At 46.7% G+C, this 22,142-nt stretch overlaps 1 long non-coding RNA gene across 1 annotated transcript; it reads left to right on the top strand.

Annotated features, from left to right (window-relative positions):
• The first annotated feature begins 14,999 nt into the window (after window positions 1-14,999).
• On the top strand, window positions 15,000-21,602 carry LOC146359234 (uncharacterized). Its single transcript, XR_014787217.1, has 4 exons — window positions 15,000-15,067; window positions 16,355-16,412; window positions 18,536-18,785; window positions 21,338-21,602. It is a non-coding gene; the product is annotated as an uncharacterized LOC146359234 (long non-coding RNA).
• Window positions 21,603-22,142: the final 540 nt, after the last annotated feature.

The raw sequence follows: 22,142 nt of genomic DNA, 5'->3' as shown, positions 1-22,142 counted from the left end.
CCCCTGCCTGTGGTGGCATGGTGAGGCACCCAATAGGCAGCAGCCACCTCTTCTCACTCCACCCGCCTGCAATGTCCCCCCCCCTTTTGCCAGACAAGTTGGCACCAGGGTTAGAACATTTCTCCTTTGCTGCTCTCCCAGAACATTAATGTGATACCACCTCTCTCTCTCTCTCTCTCTCTCTCTGCCTTTAAACCCCATCTCAAACCCCTATATAAACTTTTATTTATATGGCTCTTGTGTTTTCAAACTATTTTTAAAAAACAGTTGTATTGGGCAACTGATAAACAGAATGAAAGCATAAATCAGATTCTGGGAAGGACTACAGCTTGTTATTAAACCACATATTTTGCATGCAACAACAACCCCAACAAAAACCCCAACAACCCTGGCATCTTAACTAGCATCCCCAATTAAAAAGATCAGGTACCAGATGACAGGAAAGACACTGGACAGTAGGGACGTACGAAATGACTTACCTGTTTCATTTCGTACATCCGTGGTGGGGGGGGAGGTGCTCCATCCCTCCCCCTGAAATCCTTGATGGCCAGCTCCGCTCTGCGGTGACTCCATGGAACCGCCGGCTGGGGCAGCCCGCAGCGACATCCAGCCGCTGCTGGGCTGCGCAGGGACACAAATGGTGGCCGCCGTAGCCGCCATTTGCATTCCCTTTTTTTTTTCCTGTGATAGGCTAGGTAAATATTTATGTAGCCTATCACGGCTAAAATGGTGAAGCGAATGGCGGCCGCATTTGCAGAGCAGCGCAAATGGCAGCAGGTGAGTGCTCTGTTTCACCCGCCTTTCATGGGGTGGGGGGGTGGGGGGCTTTGTTCTGCCATGGGTTTTGGGGGGCCGAATGCACTGGCATTTGGCCTCACTGAGATCTGTGGCGGAATTCTCCGCCATCCCTACTGGACAGCCACTAATGTCATAGTAAATACTGGGCTAAATGAACAAATAGTCCATCCTGGTTTAAGGCAGGTTTCTATGTTCTTTCGCTGGCAATATAGAAGTAGTACAGAGGATGGTGATGATGAAGAGGCAATGGGATGGTGTAGATTTTTCAGCTCAATGCTCAAAATGGGATAGGATGCCATCCCCTTTCTTTTCAAATAACCTATCTGAGTCTGGCTTAATTTGAAATGGAAGAAGTAATCCTGCTTCAAGCATTGTGTGAGCCTAGCTCTTAGCTGCATGAAATGGACTGGGAAGATTTTGGACATGTGGAAGTGCTGGCTGTGGGCCAAACTAGATGCTTCAAATCTATTCACACTTACCTGGGAGTAAATGCCATTGAAGTCAAGTTCTTACTTCTCAGTTGAAATGCATAGGATTGTGCAATTTGTGCTGCTCATGTGCAGCCACTGACAAAAATGGCGCCCATACATTTATCTCCCTGCACCCACCGTAACATCTACTAGAACTTACACCTGTCCTGATGGAACAATGTTCTGTGTTTCTCCACCCACCTATCCTGCAAATGGCAGCCGGTAATGTGGGACTGAGGTGGGGAAATGCAGAATGACATGATTTCAGCACACGGTTAATATGTTTTGCTAGAAGCAACAGAGGGGCAGGAGGTGCTAGATCCAAATCTGCTGTTTTCAGAGGCAGTGCTGCATTTAGCACCACATCTGGTTTAGCCATGAGGTAGAGCTAGGGATGGCAGAGAATTCCACCACGGATTTCAGTGAGGCCGAATGCACTGGCATTCGGCCCCCTGAAATCTGTGGCGGAACAGCCTACCACCCCCGCACCCCTGCGGATTCCCCCCGGGACGAAGCTTACCTGGGGCAGATATTCCAGATGGTGGCGGCTCTGGCGGCGGCTACTGTCAGGGGGCCCTAGCCGGCCTCTTTCAGTCTACTCCAGTAGCCAACTCCAGACACAGACAAAGGATTCTTTTCAAGGCTTTATTCCTTTTACAACTTAATAACTCTATCACCAGCGACTAAGCTATGAACAGCAGAGTAACCTATGCCCCGGGTTGGAAACAGTTGGTCCCCATTTGAATGAGAATCACTTGCAGACCCTGAACTTATGGGCTAGGGAGAGTCCCTCCCCTTTTCCCTTGGGTCCTCTGGACGCGACTGTTGCTTGCTCGCCAAATGGGCGCAATGCCTCCTTTCCGTGCCCTCCATAGCTCGTTGCTCTTTGCATCTGCGTCGAGCATCCAGCCAGCCCTCCTCCTGCGTTCTTTCACTCCCAGGACCGCTATCTATGTCTGGAATGCCGGCAGGAGGAATCTCTGCCAGCTGCAGGGCCTGGGAGGGATGAGCGCGCTCCTCTCACACAGACGGCTGTTCCTTCTCAGAATCAGAACTGTTCTGAGGTTCTATGGGCTCAGTGTCCACCCTGACAGCTCCAGTGGCGGTGGCTCCAGTGGCAGCAGCTGGTCTTTCACAGCCGCCATTTGCATCCAGGTCTTTGCCGTGATAGGCTATGTAAGTATTTACGTAGCCTATCACGACAAGCCAAGCAAAAAACAAAACAAAACTGTGTACGCAAATGGCGGCGGCTACGGTGGCCACCATTTGCTTTCCCTATTTTTCCCTGTTTTAGCCTACGTAAATATTTATGTAGGCTAGTACGGTGAAAAAAAGTGGAACACAAATAGCGTAGTGGGCGCTATTTGCGTTCCTTTTTTCCCCGCCATTTTAGCCTATGTAAATATTTACGTAAGCTATTACGGTGGGAAAAAAAGGAACGAAAATAGCACCCACTACGCTATTTGCGTTCCAGTTTTTTTCACCGTACTAGCCTACGTAAATATTTACGTAGGCTAAAATGGCGAAAAATAGGGAACGCAAATGGCGGCCACCTTAGCCGCTGCCATTTGCGTAGGCCGTTTTTGTTTTGTTTTTTGCCCAGCCGTGATAGGCTATGTAAATACTTACATAGCCTATCATGGCAGCCTGGCTGGGTGCAAAAGGCGGCCGCTACGGCGGCCGCCATTTGCGTCCGCAGCAGCCCATCTGAGGCCGGAACTCTGGCTGCAGAAGGCCCTGGCCGGCTACTCTGCAGAGCCGCCGCGGAGCGGAGCCGGCCGGACAGGATTCCAGGGGGGAGGACCGGATTGCCTCCCCCCCCATCGAGGATTCTGGGGGGAGGGACAGAGTGCCTCCCCCACCACCGCAAATCAATTCCGCAAAAAGGTAAGTGACTTTTGTACATCCCTAGGTAGAGCATGTTAATAAGGTAAGAAACAAAGATAACAGAAATGCAAACATAAAATAAAATTCCCAACCAAAACATAAAAACAAAACTCATGCATAGCCTGATACTAATGTGGGATATTGAATTTTGACACAGAGAACACACATATGTGAAAGGTAATCTACAGAGTCTCTTCTTCTATTGGGTAATGGGATGTACTCCTAGCCACCTTTGCTGATAAAATAATGGTTGAAGCAAGCATTGTTAGTAAGGTATAAAATTTGGCCTCTTACTTGTGATGGCTGCTGGTATTAAAATACGTTCCTACCAGGAGAATAACCTTGAACATGAAATGTTGACCAGAATTTTTGTTGTTGTTGTTAACCTTAAAAAGCAAGCAAGCAAGCAAGCAAACAAACAAAAAGCCTACTAAAGCTTAGATATGTGGTGAACTCTGACAAATAGAGGTTAACAGCTATCATACAGGAAAAACAACAAAAAGCTCAGAAATACAGCTGGAGACCAGACAGCAAATTTGTTTAAACTATCTGATGGGTCAATCTGATTCATTAACACAGTATGTGAGAACACTATGTTACCGGAAACAGGGAAAAGACTGCACCATGGAATAATTTAATCAGATCTATATTTTGGCCTTTGCCAGTCCAGTCTTTTAGTAGGGTTATGTCAAGACCAATATTAAATGAATTGGTACTCTAAAACTAAACAGATGAAATGGATGTACAGATTAGAGGAACAAATGAGTTTTCCAAGCAGTTCTCATACTTGGTGTGGAACAGATCACCAGATGCTCAGAAATGCCTCATTTATATGATGTTGTTAAGAGGTGCCTGTTTACATTTCTCTTCATGACATTCGAGATGCCAGGTAAGGTCTTCATTCCCTTTGTCTTTTATTGATGGAGCTGCCAGTATAGATAGGTATTGCTTTTCCAGAAACTGTTCAGTTGGCTTGTACAAAGATGTACTTGTTAGGAAGTCAGCATAAATGTAACCTGTGTGAGACCAAGAGCATGATCTGGAACAGGGCAAGACAGTTACAAATTGCTAGGATTCTGACAAAGGGGGCAAGGAGAAGTCAATATCTAAAGAAACAGTCAACAATGCAATGTGGGAAATCAGGAGGGTGGAAAGGTCTTACAGCTGGAGGCAGGAGAACTGGGCTTGGGCAGGACTGTGCAGCACAAAAAGGAATCACTGGAGGTCTGCAAAAAAGCTAACCCAGTTGCAATGGGAATATCTAGGACATGGAAGGTTGTCAGACTCTGAGCTATGGTCCTTTTCTGAAAGCTGCTCCGTGGCAGGAACTTTCCAGGGTCCACTAGGAAAAAAGCTAGACTAAAATGTAGGGATGCTTGAGGATATTGGTTTAGATTACAGTTTTAAGCAAACCAACCTGATGTGCACTTCCCAGATTAATACATAGATTGGAATACAGTTTGGTGATACATTTCGTGGCTCACAAACATCCCCAAATGCATACAAAATGCATATTTTTGGTTCAAATGTACACAACAATGCATGTTTTAGAATAAAATGCACAAAAAAATGTGCATTTTGTAAAAGATACTCATCCAGCACCTGGAGAAGCAGTTCCTCTAGGTGTTGGCTGAGTCAGGTGCCTCCTTCATGCACCGTTTGCCATCTCCAAGGGCACAAAATGGTAAATGAAAGATCACTTCACCAATGCATAGAGGAACTGCTCCTCCATGTGCTGGCCGAGATGGGTGCTCTTTCATGCACCATCTCCATGAGGGCAGCAAACAGCGTGCAAATGAAAACCTGATTGGATTGGAGAAAATATCAGTTGGTGGAGACAATCAGGTTAAGCACTCCTATATGCAGTAAATCCACTTCCTAATGTCACATTCCCAGACAGGCCACCCAGCACCCCCAAAAGATGCCTTCCAGAGCTCAAAGCAAGCTCTCTCCTTTGTTTCTGTTTGATCAAAACCCTAGTTTCTGCATTATTTTATGCACCAAGAGATCTAGATTAGCTATTGGTGGGGAAGTATGCTACCTATAGTACATCTGCCCCTGATGGGACTTTCCCATTTAAGACACTCAAAGAAGATACAATTATTTCCTGGCTATTGAGAAAACATCCACTGGCCACTCTGGGTCTTCAGCCAAGCAGTCTGGCTGATTAAAGGCATGGCCAGGTCAGCATGGCCACCATTTTGGCCAGCATTCATAATAATGGGAACTAGGTATTGCCAGAGCATCATTATTACCACTGCTGCTAGATGGAATGGAGGGACAGTACCTGCACATGGTATAAAGCTGTATCCAGGACTCTAGATGTTTGGTGCAGAAAATCAGGAGAGAAATGGAACAATGCACATGTAAGTATGTATGGATTATGTAAAATCCACTCTGTGTTTCATGGACTGTCAGGCACCTTTTGTTCTGTCGTCTGTTCACAAATGGATTAGATTTTTTTTTTTGTTATGTGGAAAAATCTGCAGATAATGCTGTAAGAGGGTTCACAACAATTTACATAATTTACCTTAGTACTTAACATTTAGCATATTGTCCCCCATTCTGTTCAGCTTTGCCTCAGCAGAAATGTGTGTATCTTCCTATGAATAAATATGCATAAATTTGGGGGAAGTAAAAAAAGAGATCTGAAAGTCCACAGACTCCGCACGGCTGGAGGAGGTTGGTCCATAGCGGATTATGCAGGTTGGATTCTTAGAAATCTGAGCTCATATAGTCCTTCTTGAATGTCTTCAGCATCCCTATGCACATGTAGTAGGTACCACACTTTTGCACTGAAGACCCTGTTATGGTGCATTCACATGGGAGGATGGTGTGGTGTGTCGCTCCTTCGAAAGCAGCCTGGTTGCTGCATGTCAGAATTCCATCTAAGAGGCATGGGCTTTGGCCTGTTGCTCCAAAAGTGCTATGCTGTAGGCCAGTAAGTGCATGTAACTGAAGCCCCTCATCCATGGCAGCCACAATTTTCAGTCAGCCCATGCTGATTCCATCACATCATACTGTGAAAATGAGGTACATTTGCAGTGGAAAATGGCGGGTGCTTACTGGACAGGATTGCGGTGAGTCCAGGCAACTCTCTGAGCTCGTGGGCAGCCTGAGCTTCAGTATATGGCTGGTGGGCTCGGAGGGCGAGCGGGAGCTGCATGTCTGTGGGTGCCCGGAGAACCCGAGCTGGAATGGGTTCTCACATCCCTAATTGAGGTCAGCATGCAGTAATGTTGGGCTAGGGATGTGTATACAAGCAAAACTCAAGCTTGTCAAAGTTCTCCAAATTCCACCTTCATGCTTGTTCCATCTCATGTCCGTATCAAATTGTGATCTTAGTTTTCCTTTCCTCATGAAAACTTGTGCATATCTTTGTGTGTACTATTTTTCCAAATATATACATCAGTTGTGCACATCTTTGGAATGTATGCATTCTTCTCCCATTGATTAAAGTGTGTCTATGCGTGTTTTTCAAAAGTATGCATGCTGTCGAGCACATCAGGGTGGGGTGTGTGTGTGTTCATGAATCATATTGCAAGCTCGGAAATGTATAGACTTCAACCACAGATTGCATTTGAGCCCATGTTCAGTCCAGGAAGTGCAAATCCTGATCAAAAATGAACTGAAATAAGTTTCTCATACATCCCTATGTCAGGCATTCATGAGCCTTCTCATAAAGTGATGCACCTGGAACAGAGAAAACTATACTGGGGTAAGAGGCTCAGGGTTGTTGTTTTCTTATCAGCTCAGCCACAGGAATGCTAAGAAGTGAGGAACTAGTTTGTTCTTGCTATGAAATAAAGTTTTGGTGATAAAGATTGTGATGATATCCTTCATGTGTAGGCATGGGGTCAGGTCTCAGAATCTTGTAGGTCTGCAGCTATACATATGAAGTAATCCATGACCAGAAATACAGACTTTAATATGCAGAAAGATGATAGAAAGCAGAAGGCAGAAAGATGATAGAAATTGGGCAAATTGCACATATATTTGCATACATGTGGACTCGAGTTGGATTTCTTTCTTCCTGTGCAAGGTATGTGGATATAGTCAATGTGCATGTTTAGGATATTGCAGTCTGTACTACTCTTATGTGTTTTAAAGCCTCCACAACCTTTGACTTACTAAGCAAAAATGCAGTCCGCTAAGCATGTTAGGCATCCATAGCATCCCATCAAGGCTCTAATAAACCTGTTTTTATTGCTGGCCTGAAAATACAAAAAGAAGAAGGGTTGTGAAGCACCTGGCAAGCTTCAGTATGTGGCTGGTGGGCTCTGTTTGGCCAGGTGGGTATTATTTATTTGAGAGAAGAAAATGTGTTAATCACCATTATCTAGGACAATTAGACAGAGCTAGACATGATGACAGTGGAAAAGGAATTAAAAGCATTGTTAAAAAATGAATGTACAACTGACAAGGGCTTATGATGAACTAGAATACCCACACACAAAGAAATGACTGGTAATTGTAAAATCAAGGCAAGTTATGAAATTATGGTTGCCAAGTTAAAATGCTCAAATGACCATGGAAAGCACAACTAGCAGGGCCTAGTCGGTACTCATATGCAGCAGACATCGCCTCTGAAGTCCTGAGCAGCAATTCCTCCACCCTCCAAACTCTCCTTGCCTGTCCATTTCTTTCCTGCCTATAGCGAACAGCTCAATACATAGGAATCTGCAAAGCAGCCAAGCCTGAAATCACTGAGGTTCTCCAAATTCCTCCACAAAGCTCATTCGGATTTCTGTCTGCACTAGACTGGGAGCTCCCCCCCCCTTTTCACATGCCTATGTTCATGCACATTTTCCTAGGGATGTCAGAGAATTTCTCCACGAATCTCCGGGAGGCCGAATGCCAATGCATTCGGCCCCCCGAAATTGGTGGAGAAATGGTCCGCCACCCCCAGCCACCCCCTGGGATGGGACTTACCTTGTACGAATGTCCCTGGCGGTGGCAGTTCCCGGCGGCAGTTTGGCGGCGGTTCGGCTGCGGCGGCTGCGGCAGCGAGTCTTCCGATCAGCTGCTGCCACCGTCATTTCCAAGTGAAAACAACAACAACAACAACAAACATGATAGGCTATGTAAAGGTTTACGTAGCCTATCTCGGCTAGATTTTCAAAAAACACCGTGATAGGCTACGTAAATGTTTACGTAGCCTATCACGGCTGACTTTGAAAAAAAAAAAAAGCGCGTACGCAAATGGCGGCGCCCATGGGTGCCACCATTTGTGTTCCTTATTTGGGCACGTGTAGTCTTTGTAAACATTTACGTAGACTATGGTGAAAATAAGGGCAATGCTATTTGCATTGCCCTTATTTTCGCCGTAGTCTACGTAAATGTTTACGTAGACTACACGTGCCAAAATAAGGAACGCAAATGGCAGTGCCCATGGGCGCCGCCATTTGCGTACGCGCTTTTTTTTTTTTCCAAAGTCAGCCATGGTAGGCTACGTAAACATTTACGTAGCCTATCACGGCTGACTGCAGGGACGCAAACGGCGGCGGCTATGGCCGCCGCCATTTGCATCCCAGCAGGACAGCAGGATTTGTGGCCGGAGGGACAGGGCGCCTCCCGCCCGGCCAGAATTTTGGGGGGAGGGACGGGGTGCCTCCCCCCTGGCCAGAATTTCGGGGGGAGCGACAGAGCGCCTCCCCCCCACTGTGAAGCAAGCTGCAGGATCAGGTAAGGTACTTTCGTCCATCCCTACATTTTCTACACCAATTGTCTGTGTTTTTGAAATGTACACATTTTCTCCCATCTGTTAAAGCATGTTTGTGTGTATTTTTCAACAGTGCACATTTTCCATGTTCCTTTTTCAAATGTACACATTTTTAGAACACTTTTTTTAAATGCAAGTTGCATCACAAGCTCAGACATGTACAGACTTCAATCACAGATTGCGTTTGGGTCTGCTTTCAGTTCCAGAAGGTGTGAATTGGGTAAACTCTAGTAAAAATCAAACTGAAACACATTTTACATGCATCCCTATCTCTACATCCTATATTTAGTTTTGCTTGGGTCCACCTCCGAGTTGCCAGATTGACCATATGTGAGGTATTTAATCCCAAACAAACTGACAACTTTCTCTTCCCTCACAGAAGCTGAGCTACAAATTGTTGAGCTCCCTTAGCAACTAAATATTCTGTGCCATCACTCCAGTTCGGACAATCAGTGTCAGAGCCTTCACTGCCACAAGTGCAGTACAATATATAGACAGATAGATGGCAGGAGGATAGCACGAAGGTCAGTAGAAAGGACAACAGCTTCCTTGAGAGAATACAACATTAATATACTGACATCAGATGTACACTTCAGTAAAAGGCCACACACATGCCTTGTTGCACTGTTCTTTTTAAAAGACAGGAGACAGATGCTGGAAATAGACTTACATTTCCCGGGAGCAGGAGATGAAACAAAGGAAAAGTAAGATCACAGCTGAACAGGTGGCCAAGAAATTAAAATGTCGGATGTCTGACAAACCACAAGGGTTAGACTGAATTTCTGAAAGCATGAAATACTGCGAATGAGTATTTAGATATTGTATCTTGAACATCTTCAGAAAGTAGCTGAATGAATAAGCCACAATCCTAAAACATGATTTACTGGCACAGGGGTTGGACCCAGACTTAGTCACACTTAGAGTAAACCCATTGAAATCCACGAGACTTAATTTAGTCACGACTAACGTCAGTTCCATGGATTCTAATGGTTCTAATCTAAGTAAGTCAGGCCCCATCCAATCCATTTAAGTGATCAGGATGGGCATGTTGCGGTGTACTTCACTGTATCACACCAGTACTTTGAGCTAGGGATGTCAGAGAATTCCGTGACGGATCTCGGTGAGGCTGAATGCCAGTGCATTTGGCCCCCTGAAATCCATCGCGGAATGGCCTGCCATCCCCCGCCCCCCGCGGATCCCCCCCGGGATGAGACTTACCTGGGGCAGATGTTTCGGACGGCGGCAGCTCCAGCGGTGGCTTCGGCGGCGGTGGCAGCTGGTATTCTGACTGGCTGCCACCGCCGCCATTTGCAGTCTATGTTTTTTTCTTTTTTTCCCCCCATAGACGTGATAGGCTACATAAAGACTTACATAGCCTATCACGTCTGGGTAAAAAAACAAACAAAAAAATGCGTACGCAAATGGCGGCAGCTATGGCCGCCGCCATTTGCGTTCCTTATTTTTCGCTGTCTTTGTCTACGTCAATATTTATGTAGACTAAGACGAAGACAAGAAAGGGGAATGCAAATAGCGCCCAGTACGCTATTTGCGTTCCCCTTTCTTCGTCTTAGTCTACGTAAATATTGATGTAGACTAAGACAGCGAAAAATAAGGAACGCAAATGGCGGCGGCCGTAGCTGCCACCATTTGCGTACGCGTTTTTGTTTGTTTGTTACCCAGAGCCCTCCGCGGTTTGAAATCTGGCTGCGGACGGCCCTGGCCTGGGCCTGGCCGGCTGCTCCGTGGAGCTGCCGCAGAGCACAGTCGGCCGTTGAGGATTCCGGGGGGGGGGAGGACCGGATTGCCTCCCCCCCATCGAGGATTCCGGTGGGAGGGACGGAACGCCTCCCCCCCACCATGAACAGAATCCGCGAAAAGGTAAGTGACTTTCGTACATCCCTACTATGAGCCATCTTAAGACGGTCACTGTGGTATAACAGGATAGGTGATGGAATATCCTTTTTTATTTGAGGAATAGCCTTGGAGTGCAGTTCTAAACACACTTACCATGTCACTGAACTCATGAGTTATTTGGCCACTGAACCAAGTTCCAGTGAACTCAAAGGAACTTATTTCCAAGTAAACATGCATAGAACTGGGCTTTATCATTTAGTACTCCTTCTTACTATGTTTATGCTACACAAGCCTTTCAAAGTTTCAGTATTGAAACTGAAACTCTCCCCACGACCTGAGTTCGATCCCAGTAGAAGCCGGGTCCCAGGTAGCTGGCTCAGGTCGACTCAGCCTTCCATCCTTCTGAGGTCAGTAAAATGAGTACCCAGCTTGCTGGGGGAAAGGTAGTCATGACTGGGGAAGGCAATGGCAAACCACCCTGCTACAGTCTGTCATGAAAATGCCAGTGCAAGCAGGCGTCCCTCTAGAGGTCAGTAATGACCCGCTGCTTGCACAGGAGGAACCTTTCCTTTACCTTTCTAAAAAGGCTACTTAATCTGGGCATTGTCAGCTGGTTTTTGATTGTGTTTTGTCTTTAACAGGTTATCCTCCCAGGTAAATCACAGCCTGTCACTGGGTATTTGGAAGGGTGGCTGTTTGGAAAACAAAATCCAAAGTTCCTTTGGGTATGTGAAACTAATTGTGTGGTTCTTTTCATCCAGACTTTTGTCAATGCATTCTGTCAGAACTTCATTTACGTCCAGTGAGTGATACTGTAATTTCATACAAAGTGATGTCCATTGCATGAGTGGACTTCCGCTCATGCAAATAGGACTCCCCATTCTTCCTGTTCCCTTGCACCACTGTGCAACCCCAATAACTGCTCTGGAGGGTCCTCCTATCACCAGGCCAGATTCATGGGGTACCTGGGGACTGCAGGGTGAGAAGGAATCTGCTCTACCAGCAATGTCCAGTCCACTGGCAGACAGGCATCATTGGATACAACCCATAGATAGTAGAGTGGTGGGCAAATGGCCTCTCAAAATTCTCCACCCTATTTGTGGGCAGGGAAATTTGGGAAACATTTTCAGTGAATTTCTCCAAGGTAAGGAGAAATTCTCCAACAGTTTCTCACAATTAGGGCTCACCATTGGCAGGGGTTGTGGCACAACTTCTTTTTTTGTAAGGGTTTTTGGTTTTTTTGCTGCCACCGCAAATGGCAGCAGCAGCAACTGTGTTGGCAGTCTACCCCTATTTTGCATCCTCCACAATGCAGGTGTGTGTGTGTGGCAGGGTGTAATGGCCCCAGGAGTGTAACCAAGTCATCTGTAGTTTTAGAGGGGCCCAGAGATCCATAATGCTTTGCTTAGTTCATTATAAGCACAATTTCCTTGCTAGTGGCCCTCTAAGCATCTGAGATGAGTCAAAGGTCAATAGCGCGGCCTCAGCACATTCCATGCTAACAAAGACTAGCATCTTATCAGGGCCTAGGATGTGCCTGAGAAGTGAGGCTATGTTTATGCCGAGTTACAGGTGTCTGTGCTGGAAAAGTTCTGATTGTTTTCCCTCTGAACAAGTGCTATTAGCCTATGCTGGGAAAGTTGCAAATGAACACTAGTTAACGCTTGCTGCTGTCATGCTGCCTCACTGCTGACATGTATGGTATAAAACCCATTTTACCCCATAAGCCCTTGTGCGCAGAAGCTATCTGATCCAACCACTGGGTACGCCTGTGTGCTGTAAGTACTCTATAAATTCTCCTTGTAAGCAAACCTGGGTTTGGCTTATCATTATCTCGGCACCTCCAAACCTTGGCAGCCCACAGCCGGGGCATATAATTGGCACAGCGAGCAGGGTGCCAAGAGAACTGATATGTTCAGATTCAAAGGGAAGGAGGATGCAGTTGTTGGCGTGCAAAACCGACTCCTGGGCTGTCCACAGTTGGAGCTGTGGGGTCCGGTCGCAAAGCAATCAGTGGTCCGGAGTGGACCGGGAACATGCCCAGAGGTCAAGAAGGACTGCATGCCAATGCCTCTGGAAACTGTGTTGGAATCTCTGCAGCTGGAAAAGTGGTCAGCTAAAGAGGCTCATGCAGAGTGCAAGAACTCTGGCATGTCTGTTGCTGACAGCATTGCAAGCTGTCGGGCAGAAAGAGCTGGAATGGAGAGAAAAAGCAGAAAAGCTCAAGGACAAGCTGGGGAAAGAATAAGATTCAAGACTCTTAATTAGATAAATGTTGCAAGACAGTCTGACCTCTAACAAGGCATGGGAGCATAACGCTGAAGAAGTAGCCATTAGCCTGATACGCCGAGCTCGAGAGAATTGCCCAAAGAGTACTAGAGTGCGCAACATCATCCCCTCACCTGATTGGGATGAAATTCCTAAGAAGTGGAAACTGAAGATGAAGACCTGGGAGATGAGGCAGAGGAACAAGATGAAGGTGAAGAATAGGGATGTCAGAGAAATCCGCTGCGGATTCAAATGAGGCCGGATTCTTTGGAATCCGGCCTCAGGAATCTGCAGCGGATAGGGACCACTTACCTCCACTCCAGGAGGACTGGAGGCAGAACGGCACTCGGATGCTTCTTGCCAGCCAGAGCAGTTCAACTCCTCCCTGTCCCTGCCAATTGCCATGTCTTAAAAAAAAAAAAAGGCGATTGGGAGGATGTGCCCATAGACTTAGATGCAAATAGAGTCATGAATCTTGCATCTAAGTCTATGTGTCCATAGGCTTACACGCAAGATTCACGTCTCTATTTTGCGTATAAATCTATGGGCACATCCCGCCGAATGCCATTTTTTTTTTTTTTAAGACATGGCAAACGGTGGGGACAGGGAGGAGGCAAACGGCTCTGGCTGGCAGGAGGGAAGTTAAGTGGCCCCAAGCCGGTCCCCCCCCCCCCGGAATCTGAGTGGAGCAGAGCAGCTCTGGAGGATTCCAGGGGGGAGGAACGGATCGCCTCCCCCCCCCACAGATTCCCCACCGGAACAGATGGTGGGGAATCCGTACACCCCTAGGGAAGAATCAGCACCCAGGGCATGGGCTAGACCCCTTTTAGAGCGGAAAGTGCACCAGAGGATGGTCCCAAGGCAGAATGAAGCAGAGAGACCACACTGAAGATCTCAGTCAAGGTAATAGTGTTTAACTTTGAACTATTCTAGAATTACATAGAGCCTATAGCTACTGATCATGAGCTGTATGATTTCTGAAGAGTGTAACCATTAAGCTTTTGATGTGGGATTCCCTGCAATAAAGAAATCTCACTGATTTGGGTGTCTAGTGTTGGACTGCCTGAGCACGTGCGCTGAAGAGATCGAGAAACATGACAGCGTGTTCCTAGCCAAACAAAAAACGCTACTACCACGCTCCTGCAAGCTGCAATAAACCCTGTAAGCTGGGAGACGCAACCTGATTGAGAGGAAGATATCGTAATAGCTGTCTCCAAAAACACCAAGACCTGCATAGCCGGCTGGCTGACGCTGTAAATGATGTTACAACTGCAAACTAAGACTGTTTTCCTGTCTGAGACCCAAGCAGAAGAAAACCCTGACCTGAGTCATTTGTCACCCCTGACAAAGCAAAGATTCTGTTGCCCTGTACCTCATCGTGTCTTGTGTCGAACCCGGGATTTACAAATACAAACAAACTGTGAAGCTTTACTTTCAAGCCCTGCAAATCACCCCACCCGCCTCCCGAAGAAGATTGATGGCTGCGTGAAGAATGCAAGTACAAGGTGACCCCCATCTCCCCGCAGCATCATGAGTTTCGGCACTTTGTTTCTGTGTGCCAAGTTGAGGGAGAAGAAGGGGTGGTGGTCATGTTGTGAATCCCTGGCTAGCCTGCCTAGTGATGGATAGCCCCAAAAGTTTTCCCCTCACTCAAGCCTCAGTTTTCTTAGTCCTTGTTTGAGAAGCACTGAAAAATTCAATTGTTGTTCCCTTGCTGTTAGAGCCGCGCAGTTCAAAGCTGCCCTGTAACTGTAGATTTACTTTTGCAAAGGGTAGGGGATCATAGCCTATTATCTCTCCTTTTCCCTTTGCAAAAGAGATGGTTTTGTTGTTTTTAATGTGTTTGAAATAGCATAGATTTAGATTTCCAAGTAGACCCACTGAAAGCTCAGAAGCACTGGCAATGTTTTTGCAAGCTCCCTAGGTTAGACAGTTGCTTCCCCTCAGCAATCTCCGAGCAACCAAGCTGGGACAGTGTGAGGGGAGGGGAGTAAATTTTTAGAGTGAAGAAGTGTTATGAGAACGAAAATAATGTCAAGGCCCAGCATCAGTAATGCAGTGAGGCCTTGTAAGTTACAGCCATGATTTAATTAGAAGTAGCCTAGAAGAGTTTGGGCCTATTCAGTTTCTGAAATGTCAGAGTCTGTGTGAGCTTGTATTTGTCAGAGTTCTCAGAGCAGAGCCAGGGGGAGTCGCCCAACTCCCTGTCTGTCGCTGGTCTAGCCTCGGCGGTCAGGGAGGCTGGAAGATGTCTGTGAGAACCTGACAGAGGCAGAGTGGTATTTGCAGAAAAGTTGCCCAGGTTGAAGCATCACTGCTAGAGAGCTGAGCAGTGCTGCTCTGTTTAGACAGAAGCCTTGCTGAAAGGCTAAAGGCCCTTGTCTGTCAAGGGGATCTGGAAGGGGTGTATGTAGGGATGTTAGAGAATTTCTCCACGAATCTCGGGGAGGCCGAATGCCAGTGCATTCGGCCCCCCGAAATTGGTGGAGAAACGGTCTGCCCCCCGCCCCCCCCCCGTGATGGGACTCACCTTGGTCGAATGTCCCTGGCGGCGGCAGCGGTTCGGTGGCGGTTCGGCGGCCGGTCTTCTGACCGTCCACCGCCACCGCCATTTCCAAGTAAAAAAAACACAAGCAAACGTGATAGGCTACGTAAAGATTTACGTAGCCTATCACAACTAGATTTTAAAAAAACACCGTGATAGGCTATGTAAATGTTTACGTAGCCTATCACGGCTGACTTTGAAAAAGAAAAAAAAAAGCACATATGCAAATGGCGGCGCCCATGGGCGCTGCCATTTTCGTATGCGCTTTTTTTTTTTAAGTCAGCCATGATAGGCTATGTAAACATTTACATAGCCTATCACGGCTGACTGCAGGGACGCAAACAGCGGCTATGGCCGCCACCATTTGCGTCTCGGCAGGAGACAACGTTTCGCGGCCGGAGGGACGGGGCGCCTCCCCCCCGGCCAGAATTTTGGTGGGGAGGGACGGGGCGCCTCCCCCCCACTGCGAAGCAAGCTTCAGGATCAGGTAAGTGACTTTCGTCCATCCCTAGGTGTATGGTCACACCTTCCCCCTTAAGCTGATGCAGAGGCGGGGAGCCTTTGCTGGGAACATCTCGTCTTCATTGCCCAAAGCCTCCTCTGTTTGGATCCATCATCATCTGGGCTTTTGAGAGGCACTCTGCACATGGACTGGAACTTTGTACTGTTAAAGACTTGTCATGGAAAGTACTGTGAGCCTTTTCATAGACTTGAACTCTCATTGCTGTAGAGTGCGTGTCTGTGTTTGTAGTCAGCTCAGTGCATGGCAGGCTGCATTTGATATATAACTTTTGGACTTCCCTCTGCCAGAACTCATGCAGTGTGGAGTTGCTGATGCGAAAGCTGTGGCCTAGAACTCCTTGCATATGTGAGTATGTCCTTCCTTTGATCTTGATGGTTCCTGACCATATAGCCTGGAAGAGCAGTGTGATTGTTAGATGTGCTCCATCATGCCTCACCACGCAAGAGGTCTTCCACTCATGGTGTTAGATTGCAATGAAAGTTTGTTGTGTGCATTTTATGATTTTATAAATACTACATGATACCTGCAAATGTCTTTAATGTCAGTTACAATTCCAAATGATACTGAGCGTGGTTCTCAATGGTTTGATGTTAGTGCCACCTGGGACAGAGCCTTCAGAGTCAACACGCAGAAGGCAAACAAATCCATGTGAATTGGAGAAAGATTTGAGCATTTACAGGATGAGATAAGATGGCTTACCCCATTAAAAGGTGTATGCCCCACCATAGCCATTAGTGTGTTGGGAACAAGTGAGACACAACAGGGTAGCACCACGCTTTCAACAATGCACAAATTAGAAAGAGTGTCCTGGCGTTACCTGAGCTGCCCCTAATAGTAGTTATTGGATCTGTGGAGAAAAAGTGTGGCCATGGTTGCCCCCAGGGAAGATTGGAAGATGCTCCCTGGGACTGCTGTGGGATCCCCACAGGTTTGTGAATATCTTCGAGAGCCCTGCAATAGGTAATTACAAAGCCTAGAAGGTGAGATGCCAATGAGACATCTTCAGTTTGGCTGATTATGCCTGGAGCTTATTGCCTGGGGGTGGGGTAGCCACAATAATGTACGAAGTGAATATTTTTGCAAAAGCAATGGGCATGGCATTGAACAGCACTGCTGAGGCATTAGAAGCCATTGGGATAGAGATGACAGGCATGAGAACTGCTGTTTTGCAGAACTGCCTGGCCTTAGATATGCTTACAGCGGCCCAGGATGGTATTTGTGCCATGTTGCAGCAAGAATGCTGTGTGTACATTCCTGACAAGCAGAGTGTGATAAATCTCAGTGAAAGGGCTTTGTATGCACAAAGTGAGAAAATGCATCACTTAGAAGAAGACTCCCCCTTCAGACTGATTTCAGACTGGTTTCAAGGAATCAGGGGTAGGTGGTGGTGGAAGCAAGAGGTTGCAGTAACCATGACTATCATAGGTAGTTCTTTGGCTTTGTGTGCTTCCTCATATGGCCGTCACATTTTAAAATATACAGTAAAGCAGTTATCAATCCCCTGGTGATCAAATGACAGGGCAAGGAAGATCCGGCCCTCTGGGTAAGAAGAGATTGTGACGCGCAGACTGGTATCGTCCTTTGATCATCTGGGGCTGGAGTGTAATGGCCCCAGGAGTGCAACCAAGTCACCTGTAGTTTTAGAGGGGCCTAGAGATCCATAATGTTTTGCTTAGGTTCATTATAAGCACAATTTCCTTGCTAGTGGGCCTCTGAGCATGTGAGATGAGTCAAAGGTCAAAAGTGCGGCCTCAGCACATTCCATGCTAACGAAGCCTAGTATCTTATCAGGGCCTAGGATGTGCCTGAGAAGTGAGGCTATGTTTATGCCGAGTTACAGGTGTCTGTGCTAGGAAAGTTCTGATTGTTTTCCCTCTGAACAAGTGCTGTTAGCCTATGCTGGGAAAGTTGCAAATGAACACTAGTTAATGCTTGCTGCTGTCATGCTGCCTCACTGCTGACATGTATGGTATAAAACCCATTTTACCCCATGGCTTTGGGTTCAGAGAGCTGTCTGATCCAACCACTGGGTATGCCTGTGTGCTGTCTCAATAAATTCTCCTTGTAAGCAAACCTGGGTCTGGCTTATCATTATCTCGGCACCTCCAAACCTTAGCAGCCCACAGCCGGGACATATGCGGGGAGTGGGGGGGAGTGTTGTATCTAGCTCCAGGGAAGAGGTGAAGTTAGTACTGTGCCAAAATCTGTCATCCAATATCCTGAAATTTTTCTTCTCTCATTAAAGAGACCTCCATTTTTCCGCCTCATTCTTAGGGCATTTTATAACTTATTTTGAATTTATTTTCATGGTTTTTTGAGCTTACCTAATTACTAAGAGGTGGCCAAGGGTGCTGTGTGTGTGTGTGTGTGTTTCTCATTGTAACTTCAAATGCTGCATTATATGACTAGAACATGTCATTCAAATTGTTTAAGTCAGTGATCATGATCCAGTCAATGTGCTTTTTCAGATACCATCCATTTGGAAAAAGAGGCATTGGAGCATACCCTACAACATTCCACATAAGACATGCTTGCATTTAGGGATGTCAGAGGAATCCAGTTTGGGGGTGGAGCTTGGCAGGTTTTCACCAGCTCAGACGCGGACCCCCAGATGTCAACTCATGGATCCCTGAGCTTGCCTGACACGGTGCATGCCAAGCTGGGCAAGCTTGCATTTTTCTGCTTTTCCATGAGCCACTATTTTGCACAAAATCGCAGGTAAGCTATTTACAGAAATCATGATTTTACACAAAATTGCAGCTGTTAATAGTTCAATTTGTGCAAATTGCAAGTGTAAACCATCTAATTAGCTCTCACTGGGTGCCCACAGACCATCTGGTGACTCACCCCACATGCCCACCAGGGTCAGGCAAGTGTCAGGAGTCCAGCAAGTGGCTCATGAGGAGGACACTGGGGAGCTCGTCCATCCCTAGTTACAGTACCCCTATTCTCATTCTAAAAATCACTGCCTAAGCCTCACCCCCAAATACACATTGCTGAAACCTCTACTCTCTCTGTTTTATTCTGTATTCTAGCCTCCCCCAACCTGGTGCCCTCCAGATGTGTTGGACTGCAACTCCCACAATCCCCATCCAGCTGGCCAATGCCTGGCTTAGAATTATGGGAGTTGCAGTCCAACACATTTGGAGGGCACCAGGCTGGGGAAGCCTACTGTATTAATTTATTCTGCAATAGCTTGTCCTCCATGGATCTAAAAGGATGCCATTTGTCCTTTAGGTAAAAGATATTTTAGGAAAAACATAATTATCTGATGCTATTCTGTCACCGGTCAAAATGCAGTTGAGCAGCTGCAGTGTGGGAAATTACAGAGTGTGCAGTGCATGATGCCTTCAGTGTTCATATTCAGGCATTTCTGTGCATGTGCATTGGAGACAAGACGCAGCTACCTCCCCCTCAGACATTTAACTTGTAGGGAACCTGCAGAGGAAGCTAAACCCTGAATAATGATGCTAGCATCTTGCACTAGCAAGACCTTAGTGAGCCATCCCCAAATGCAAAAATAAAACATGGGCAAAATAAGAGACAATAATTTATTTAGGAAAGGGTAGGGATGTATGGATTTTGTCTGCATTTCTCAGATTGTCAGGTGCCTTTTATTCCATTGTCTGCTCATTGATGGAACTGGATTTTTTCTAAATTTTCTAATGTGTGCAAATGCACATTCGTGCAAGTTCACACTTTCAAAATGTGCAAATCCTCCCCAAATGTGCAAATTGCCCCCTAAATGTGCAAATCCTCCTAAAATGTGTGTTTTCATGCTTTAGCCTATGGGGGAAATATGTATGCATTTTTTTGTTTAAAATTTGCTTGAAATTCCAGAAAGTTTTGTTTTTTTTTTAAGCTGGACTGCAAGTCTGCGGAATCCATGCAGCTCAGGAAAAGCAAAATGCGCAGGGTGGATTCACAGAAATCCAAACTCATTTGATTCCATTGCGGATTTCTCCAACATCCCTAGGGGAGGGACTAGACAATGGGAATGCCCATGGTGAATAGGGATAATTGTAGTGTATCCTGGAGTATACATCTTTCCCACGCCACTTCAGTAAATGTGGAAGTTCTAGGCCACATGAGGGAGATGCCATAACATGGCTCCTTCCCATGCCAGCACTGCCTCTCTTGGAAACTGGAACAACACTTGAATGGGAGCTGCACTGTACGTTCCACTCACCAGTCAGAGGTGCAGGAGTAGCCCATGCTATGGCAACTCCTATGACCCTAACTAGGGATGGTGTGGGAGTCTGAAAAAGGGGTGGAGTCTGACAGCATCCCCCCTGTCTGGCCTCCTGGACCCTGCTTGCTGAGCCCAGGGGTGCTGATGCACCCAGCCACCGCAACTCTCTAGTGCTCTCGGGAGGAGTCCAGGGCAAGACCACTGGGGGCTGGCTGCGCTGGGACCTGTCCTGCCTCTGCTGGCTGTCAAGGGCTTCTTTCCTCCTCTAGAGGAGGCCAGGGTGAGAGCACTAGGGGCTGGCTGTGCCGAGGCCTGTCCTGGCTGTGCTGGCTGTCAAGGGCTTCCTTCCTTCCTTCCTTCCTTCCTTCCTTCCTTCCTTCCTTCCTTCCTTCCTTCCTTCCTCGGGAGGAGGCCAGGGTGAGAGCACTAGGGGTTGGCTGTGCCGAGGCCTGTCCTGGCTGTGCTGGTTGTTAAGGAAGCCCTTGGCAGGCAGCTGATGTGGGGAGGAAGGGCCTCGGTGGCACCCCAGCACTCTTGCCCTGGCCTTCTCCCAAGAATGCCAGGGCAAGAGCCCTGGGGGCACACTGCACTGAGGACTCGGCAGTCAAGCCCTTGTGCGCATAAAGCACAAGGGCTTGATTGCAGAGTCCCTGGCATCAGTGTGGAGAGGAGGGGCATCTCATGCAGCTCAACAAGTGGGTAGGGCAAGCAGGGAGGTTCACTGAGCAGGTCCAAGACACATGAGATGTGGGGCAGCTCGCTGAGCTCCCCTCACCACAGACAGAGATGGGTCTGTCTATCCCTGTCCCTAACTATGATCATGTCAAAGGGGCCTCAATTATTTGCTATTTTAGGGAAACCCTTATGCAGGGTGTGAAATGAGCAAGTGCAAATGAAGCATTTCCCCGATAGATGAGAACAACATGCATGGGACTGTGGATCATGACTTGTGGTCTGTACTAAGATCCTGAGATCTGGAACTTGCAGTTGTGAGGACATCGGCAATTATAGAACTTGGAAATAACAGTGCCAGTCATTCTGAACCTTGGTTAGTTTACAAGGGATTCTTTCTATGCAGGAAAAAAAGGATGATGTCCCAGAATCTTTTGATCACTTTACATCAAGTCATTAAAAGAAGAAGAAGAGACACTTCAGATTGTTCCTTCTGATAGCGATGAGGAATTTGCCCTTTTCTCTAAGGACCAGGATCATTTAAAAATCATTAACCTCCCTTGCCTTCCTTCTTGTCTACTCTGCAGGAATAAAGTGTGATATGCCATGATATAGATCTGTACTGGAACGTCTTCTTTCCCAAAAAATAAATACAAAAAATGTTGTGTCACATCTTTGAAGTTAGTGATTTAACACAAATTTGTAATCTATCAGCCTATGTTATTCTCCTAGAAAAGATGCAAGTGGGTAAAGAGTGCTTAGAATTCCTAAATTGATAGAAGAGAGGAAATCCACCACATTTATATGAATGAGGTAAACCAATACTACTGGCACATTCTGCTATGTTTCCGTACCTTTGGAAATGGATATTCATTGTGGAATACAGAGGGATTGGCTAGACAAGATTTGTTATGGCCAGTAATGGCTGCCAGATTTTGAGATTCATCTGACTCCACCAGAGCTGCTGTAGATTTGCTTTTAAATCAAGGGTGTTAACATATTAGAAAAAGAGGTTCCATTTTGGCCCATGATTTTGCCTATTTCACTGTGGTCCATAATTTCGGTGCTCTCAAAGGAGGGATGTATTGTAAATGGTGGAGTCCCCTAGGGATCAGTAGTGGGACTGATGCTTTTTCAATTCATTCAAAAATGATCTGGAGTTACAGGTGAGCAGTGAGGTTGTGCAGCAGCGGGGGCGGCAGGTGCAGCGG

The sequence above is a fragment of the Heloderma suspectum genome, chromosome 1 (assembly GCF_057233095.1).
Source record: "Heloderma suspectum isolate Gila_16-S chromosome 1, 16-S_ref, whole genome shotgun sequence".
Classification (NCBI taxonomy): domain Eukaryota; kingdom Metazoa; phylum Chordata; class Lepidosauria; order Squamata; family Helodermatidae; genus Heloderma; species Heloderma suspectum.
This window is presented reverse-complemented; position numbering and strand designations above follow the sequence as displayed.